General features: G+C 46.0%; 2 non-coding genes across 2 annotated transcripts; one reads left to right on the top strand and one right to left on the bottom strand.

Annotated features, from left to right (window-relative positions):
* Nucleotides 1-3,319: 3,319 nt before the first annotated feature.
* trnar-ucg lies at nt 3,320-3,392 on the bottom strand. The gene has a single exon. It is a non-coding gene; the product is annotated as a tRNA-Arg (tRNA).
* Nucleotides 3,393-3,775: 383 nt separating this feature from the next.
* On the top strand, nt 3,776-3,848 carry trnat-agu. The gene has a single exon. It is a non-coding gene; the product is annotated as a tRNA-Thr (tRNA).
* The last annotated feature ends 3,850 nt before the right edge of the window (nt 3,849-7,698 follow it).

The raw sequence follows: 7,698 nt of genomic DNA, 5'->3' as shown, positions 1-7,698 counted from the left end.
GGCCTGTGGCCCCTGCATCCCCCAATGGGGGGGCAAGTGGCCCCCGGCCCACTGCGCCCCCATTGGGGGGGGGCCTGCGGCCCCTGGCCCCCTGCGGCAAGTGGGGCATGTGGCCCCCATACCCCGGCTACTTTTCAGTGTTTTTTTTCATTTGCCGTTCTCATCCCTGATGTTTAGCTCTGTTTCAAAATGAGGCTTGTCATCTTTCTTTGGTAACTGTGATTTCTTCTGTGGTTCATCACCTGACACCTACCCACAGTTTGCGGTATATTTGTCTCCCTAGACTCAATATATATATTTGTGTGTGTATATATAAACAGTGATCTCCAAGTACCACCATCATGTGTTCTTTTATTTTTTTAACAACGATTACTTCTAGAACATTCCTTGAAAATAATACGTCCTCATCAGTGAGCTGTTTTAGAACAGGCCTGTCGGCTACTCATGTGGTAGTTGGGGGCAGCCTTTTGCCGATGGGCACAACTGTAGTGTCCCTGTTAATGCAAACTTCCTGTGTTGCAGAGAAGAACCAGCGGACACACATTGTCATTGCCTGTCTTTTTGTACCTTTAATCAGGATTCTGCTATTGGCTGTAATGAAGATTTGGCACACAAAACGTTTGTATATTCCTGAATTGTAAAAGCAGTGCTTTCAGGCCTCCTCATTTTAACATTGTTTTAGTGATCAACACACCAAAACATCTGCAACAGAGAAAACTTGGCATTTTTTCTTTTGGTTTTTGTTGAACTTATAACTGACATTGGAGGGGTCTGCAGTCCATCTCGGGCCATGGTAAAGGGGCTGATCGGAAACCAGCTTATGGGGACAAGGACCGGGTGGATGAACTCAATCTGTTCTTCAACAGATTTGATTCCGCCTCCCTCCCGTCCCTTCACCTCGCTCCGCACCTCATTCTGCCACCTTCGACACTCCAGCCCCCACGCCAGCTCACCAACCCCCTCTCAACCCCCCTCTCCATTCCATCACCCCGGTCTTCCGACATCCCCCTCTCCTTTACAGATCTTCAGGTGAGGAGTCACCTCAGAAAGATCGAGGCAGAGAAGACCCCGGGCCCAGACGGCATCTGGCCGAGACTGCTCAGGGACTGTGTGGACCAGCTGAGTGGTGTGGTCAGGTACCTGTTCAACCTGAGCCTGAACAAGGTCCCAGGACTGTGGAAGACCTCCTGCGTGGTCCCTGTACCGAAGGTGCCGCGCCCCAAGGAGCCTAACCACTTCAGGCCTATTGCCTTGACTTCCCACCTGATGAAGACTATGGAGAGGATCATCCTGGGTCACCTGCGTTCATTAGTGGGAGCGCAGCTGGACCCCCTGCAGTTTGCTTACCGGCCTGGTGTTGGGGTGGACGATGCAGTGATTTATTGACTGCACAGAACACTGCTTCACCTGGAGGACAACAGGAGCACTGGGAGGATCATGTTCTTCGATTTCTCCAGCGCTTTTAACACCATCCAGCTGTCACTGCTTCGGGTAAAAATGGAGAAGGCGGGTGTGGACCAGCGCCTGGCTGCATGGACAACGGACTTCCTCACCGACCGGCCGCAGTATGTGAGGTTACATCGCTGTGAGTCCGACGTGGTGCGCTGCAGCACTGGTGTCCCCCAGGGCACGGTGCTCTCTCCTTTCCTTTTCACCCTGTTCACTTCAGACTTTACCCACGACACCGCTCACTGCCACATCCAGAGGTTTTCCGACGACACGGCCATTGTTGGAAATGTCTCGTAGGGGAACGATCTGTAATATAGATTGGTCATCAAGGACTTTGTCAGCTGGTGTGAGCTCAACCAGCTTCAGCTGAACACCAGCAAGACGAAGGAGTTGATTGTGAGCTTCGGGAGGACAGCACCCATCTTCACTCCGGTGAACATCCAGGGATCGGGCATTGAGGTAGTGGAGAACTACAAATTACTGGGTGTTCGCTTTAACAACAAACTGGACTGGACTGATCACACCCACGCCCTGTACAAAAAGGGCCAGAGTCGCCTCCACCTGCTGAGGAGACTGAGGTCCTTCGGTGTGTGCAGGGCTCTTCTACGGACCTTCTATGACTCTGTGGTGGCCTCGGCCATCATCTACGCTGTGGTCAGCTGGGGTGGGGGCAGTACTGACTGGGACAAGGGGAGACTGAATAAGATGGTCAGAAGAGCGAGCTCTGTTCTAGGCTGTCCCCTGGACTCCATTGAGGTTGTGGGTGAGAGGAGGACGTTGATTAAACTTAAATCCATCATGGACAACACCTCTCACCCCCTCCATGAGATTGTGCGGTCCCTGAGCAGCTCCTTTAGCGGCAGACTTTTGCACCCTCGGTGTAGGAAGGAACGGTTCCGCAGGTCCTTCATTCCCTCTGCTGTCAGACTTTACAACATGCATGCCACCTGATAAAATGAATGTGTTTCGTCTCTACTAGCAGCACTTGTGTTTATCCTTGTCTGTTATTTACCCTTTTTGTAATTCTGGCACTTGTTTTATTCTTGCACTCGTATTATTCTTGCACTCATATGCGCTGCTGTGACAAGTGAATTTCCCCGCTGTGGGATGAATAAAGTTCAATCACTCAATCAAGAGTTGGTTCAGACTGAAGTAAAGTTTTGGATTTCTAAAGCATGACACATTAATTGACTATGAAGGGACTCGAACGCTCCAATCATTTGATCCGAAGTCAGACGCCTTATCCATGAGGCCACATCGCCATCTGAAATTTTTAAAGACTGATAAGACTAAGAATTCAACGGCTCCCAACAAGCAGGGACGCCCAACGTGTGGCTTGAACCCACAACCATGAGATTAAGAGTCTCATGCTCTCCCAACTGAGCTAACCAGGCTTCTGCTATTGAGAATTGTTTCATTCTTTCACTTTTTTTTAATGGGTTTGGTTCACGAAAACCAGCAGCCACGTTTTAAATCTAGCCTCTGAAACACATTCGTTGATAAGACTAAACATTTAAAGGTTCCCAACAAGTGGCAGCTGTCCAATGTTGTCTCTAGTTGGAAACCCCAGCCTAAGTTGGAAACCCTAATTGGAAACCCTTGCCCCAGTTGGAATTCCTAGTTTGAAACCCTACCCGGAGTTGGAGCCCTCGTTGGAAACCCTAGCCCTAGTTGGAAACGCTGGCCCTAGTGTGTAATAGAGAAAGCATTTTTTCTTTTGGTTTTTGTCACTTTTTGCACTTAAAACGGAGATTGGGGGGGAGTCAGCACAACAAAAAAATAAATCAGAAACCAAAACCCTTTCTGACAGTATACAAGAGTTGCTTCAGACTGAAATAAAGTCGTTGATCTCATATAAATAATATTAAATTGACCATGAAGGGACTTGAACCCTCAATCTTCTGATCCGAAGTCAGACGCCTTATCCATTAGGCCACATAGCCATGTGAAAGACTGTACAAGTGAAACATGGCAACGACTTCTGATGACTGCAGCCTTTGGTGGGAAGTGAAGTTCACAATTGTTCCAGACAAATGGCCTGTGGATTAATCAATTTACAGTAAAAGAGAATTGTAATGCAATTGACATGTTACCTTGTTAGTGCAAGTGGTCGTGCATCAGTCTCAAAATCTGAAGGTTGTGAGCTCGACCCTCACACGGGGCGCTGTTTTCCATAGTCCACAGTAAAATCATTGTCAATTTCAGAAGATAGTAGGTTGCTCAGAATAGAATAAAGTTTTCTGTCTGTGAAGTTGAGTTTAATTGAAATGGCCGGTGGTTGAATCAATTTTACAGTAAAAGAGCTTTGTAAAACCAACTATTCACGGCCTCGTTAGCGCAGGCGGTAGCGCGTCAGTCTAGTAAACTGAAGGTCGTGAGTTCAACCCTCACACGGGGCTCTGTTTTATTTAGTCCTAACCCTAACTCGAGCCCTTGTTGGAAACCCCATCCCCAGTTGGAAACCCAAGTTTGAGAATGGTCAGACAAAAGTAACTTTTTCTTTCGATGAAGTTCAGTTTGATGGAAATGGCCGGTGGTTGAATCTTTTTTACAGTAAAAAAGAATTTTAAGACAGGTGCCACAAAGTCTCGTTGGCGCAGGCGGTAGCGCGTCAGTGTCGTAACCTGAAAGTCGAGAGTTCGATCCTCACACGGCGCATGATTTATATCTAGCCCAACCCTAACTCTAGCCTTTCCTGTAAGTCCTAGTTGGAAATCCTAGCCTAGTTAGGTTTGATCAAAATGGGCGGTGGTTGAATCAGTTTTACAGTAAAAACAATTGCACAAAATGCAAAAACATAGCGTCGTTGGCGCAGGCGTGTCAGTCTCATAATCTGAAGGTCGTGAGTTCGACCCTCACACGGGGCATACTTTTATATAGTCCTAACTCTAGCCCAGCGGTGGCCAACCTGCGGCTCGCGAGCCGCATGCGGCTCTTTGGCTAGTTTCATGCGGCTCTTTTACGTTCATATCAACATTTGTGTTTATTTTTCGTGCGTATTTGCTTCGCTTGAGTTCAATATGGTATTTTGGTCAAACGCGCATGCGCGTGAGGTGAAATCCCGCAAAGGAGGAGGGACAAACAGAGAGATTGGTTTTGCCCGCTTTTTTTATGAATGGCGACTTTGACTACGGGGGCCCATTAGGTCCAGAAAAGCTGACAAGACGCTTGCCAAAATGGCAAGGAAAAAATGCACAGCTAAACGAATATATGACGATGAACACAGGACGTTTTTAACAGAGTTAAAGTTGTTTTTTGTTGAATGCTATGGCAAGCCATTCTGCCTGATATGTCGGACGTCATTGGCGCATTTAAAAGCTTCAAATGGTCAGCGCCACTTCAGCTCACTTCATGCCAATATCGATAAGGACTTTGCAAAATGGACTGAATTTCGCAGGCACAAGTTTGGAGACTTTGAAAAGTCAGGCAGAAAAATAGGTACAGTTTTTCAAAAAAATTACGAAGCACTCAGAGACTGTCACACTTGCATTGTTTCAACTGGCTTGGAACATTGCACGGGCTAAAAAGCCATACAATGAAGTGGAGTTCGTTAAAATATGCCTCAGTGACGTTATTGAAATCTTGTCTCCTGAAAACGACGAACTCAAACGAATGGTCTGTCCCGCCACACATAGTAAGTGAAAAAACGTATTATGTTTTTGTTTGTGGAATTTGTTGAACTGAGAGTTTGTCTGTGTGAGACAATGCACACAATGTTCATTGTTGAAAATGTGGTCTTTGGTCTGCGGTTTTAGTACTGTAGGAGTCAATTTGTCATTATCATGTTGGTGCGTGACATAATAATGTCACACAATAAATTTGGCTGAGCAGAGGGGTGTGTGTGTGTGTGTGTGTGTGTGTGTGTGTGTGTGTGCGTGCGTGTGCGCGTGCGTGCGTGTTTGTGTGCGTGTGTGTGTGTGTGTGGGGGGGGGGGGTGTTCATGTGTGCTCATGTGTATGATGCTGCTCTTTGCGATGACACAGTAAAAAATGTGGCTCTTAGTCTCTGACTGGTTGGCCACCCCTGCTCTAGCCCTAATTGGAAACCCTCATCCTCGTTGGAAACCCCAGTTGGAAAACCCTGGCCACAGTTTGAAACCTTAGTTGGCTTCCCTAACCCGAGTTGCTCAGACTTACAGTCACTTTTTCTTTCTGTGAAGTTCAGTTTGATTGAAATGGCCGGTGGTTTGATCAATTTTACAGTAAAAAAGAATTGTAAAACTGCAAATGCACAGCCTCATTAGTGCAGGTACTAGCATGTCAGTCTCACAATTTGAAGGTCAAGAGTTCGGTCCTCAGGTGGGGCAGACTTTTTATATACCTAGTCCAAACTAGACCTAACCCTAACTCTAGCCCTAGTTGGAAACCCTAGTCCTAGTTGGAAACCTTAGTTAGAAACCCTACTTTCAGTCGGAGCAGGTTGCTCAGACTAAAATAACTTTTTCTTCTTTTAAGGGGTAGGGCAGCAAAGTAAGCAGGGATTGTGAATATCAGCAAGCACAGGTTGCTCGACTGGAGTCAAGAGAAACAAATTAAAAATTGTACATAAGATGAAAAATTTGCCTCTTTCTTTTGGCTTTTGTCAATGACATTTGGGGTCATCACAACAAAGATCAAAACAGCACACAAACAGTTTACCTATATTTTCCTCTTTCAATTTGATGATACACTAGACATGAAGATCTGTTTAGATTTGAAATCTTATCCATTGGGCCAGTTAGCCATACGGGAAATTCTGACAAGTGATAGCAGTGCAATGATTTTTGAGCATATACAGTAAATCTACAGCCTAGATTCAAGTGAAGTTAACTGACTTTGGATCAGAAGATTAAGGGGTTCAAGTCCCTTCATTGTCAATTTAATGAATGTCAAGAGGAAAGTAGCCTAGTGGATAATGTGTCTAACAATAAATAATAGTTTTTGTTTTGTTTCTGCATTACCCAATACATCTCCTTCACATTGTGACACATTCTCCCATTATCTGTCTGTGTTAGGTAGAGAAAAAGATTTTAAAGGAAAGGTAAGTATTGTTGTGTTGTGTTGTGTTGTGTTGTATTGTGTGTTGTCATTATCGTATTTTTCGGACTATAGGTCGCGTTTTTTTCATAGTTTGGGTGGGGGGCCGACTTATACTGAGGAGCGACTTATATGTGATTTTTTTGTCACAAATTTTCAAAATAAAAAAAAATAAAAAAAGTGAAACCGCGATAAACGAACCGTGATGTAGCAAGGGATTACTGTAGTTTGAACTGCAAGTGACGTCAGCGGCGCGGCGGTTGTTTACTTAAATGACAAAGGATTTGATCACGGGATGACAAAGATGACGAAGAGCCCCATGTACTACCGGCATCTTTAGTGGCTTTGCTTGTAAGTGACACGTAGGACGAAGAGTTTGAAGGATTTAATGATTTGGAGTGACACAGAAGGTTTGAAAAACTATTATGGGTTTTACGCACGCCCGGTCCTACTCTATGGAGCTATCTTTCACCTCCGTGGATGAAGGTCGGGGGCCGGCGCTCGGCCGGGTGGCTGTCCGGGGACGGTGGATGGGGCTCGGACAGGGCTTTTACGCACGCCCGGTCCTATTCTATGGAGCTCTCTTCCACCTCCGTGGCTGGGAGTGCCACCTCCGGGGATGGAAGTCCACGCTGCCACACGCCTGGAAGTCGATGCCGGTGCTTGGGGCCGTGTGGCGGTGAACTATTTATGTTATAGTTGTTTGATATATTTTATTTCGTGTAGCAACTTGTATATGTTTTTATCGTTACAGTTAAGTAGTTGTTGGCTCGTTGAACTCTTTTTTTCTGTTAAATAAAGAGCCGTTTACCAAACCCACGTCTTTCCTGGTACTTTGTTAAGGCTAAACAATATTGTTATATACTAATCTGTGGAATAATGACGAGGCTGACATCAGCGGCGCACGCGCAGCGTTGTTGACAAAGGACGAGGAATTTGATCGATGGATTTAATGATTTGGAGTGACACAGATGGTTTGATAATATTGTTGTTTATATGATAGTTATTTGATATCATCATCGGTTTAAAGTCCGCTTTCGAGGCGCCGCTGGGTTGGACTGGGTTCTCGATATGGCCTTCTTCCACCGGGAACAGTCCATGGCCATCTCGTGGTTGATGCCGAGTGCCTTCATGTCGGCTGCCACGGTCATCTGCCAGGTCTTTTTAGGTCGGCCACTGGGTCTTGTTCCCTCTACGTTAGGGGTGTCCAAACATTTTGCAAGGAGGGCCAGAT

The sequence above is a fragment of the Syngnathus acus genome, unplaced genomic scaffold, assembly GCF_901709675.1.
Source record: "Syngnathus acus unplaced genomic scaffold, fSynAcu1.2, whole genome shotgun sequence".
In the NCBI taxonomy this organism is placed as follows: domain Eukaryota; kingdom Metazoa; phylum Chordata; class Actinopteri; order Syngnathiformes; family Syngnathidae; genus Syngnathus; species Syngnathus acus.
Note: the sequence above shows the minus strand (reverse complement) of the source record. Positions and strands in the feature narration are given on the sequence as shown.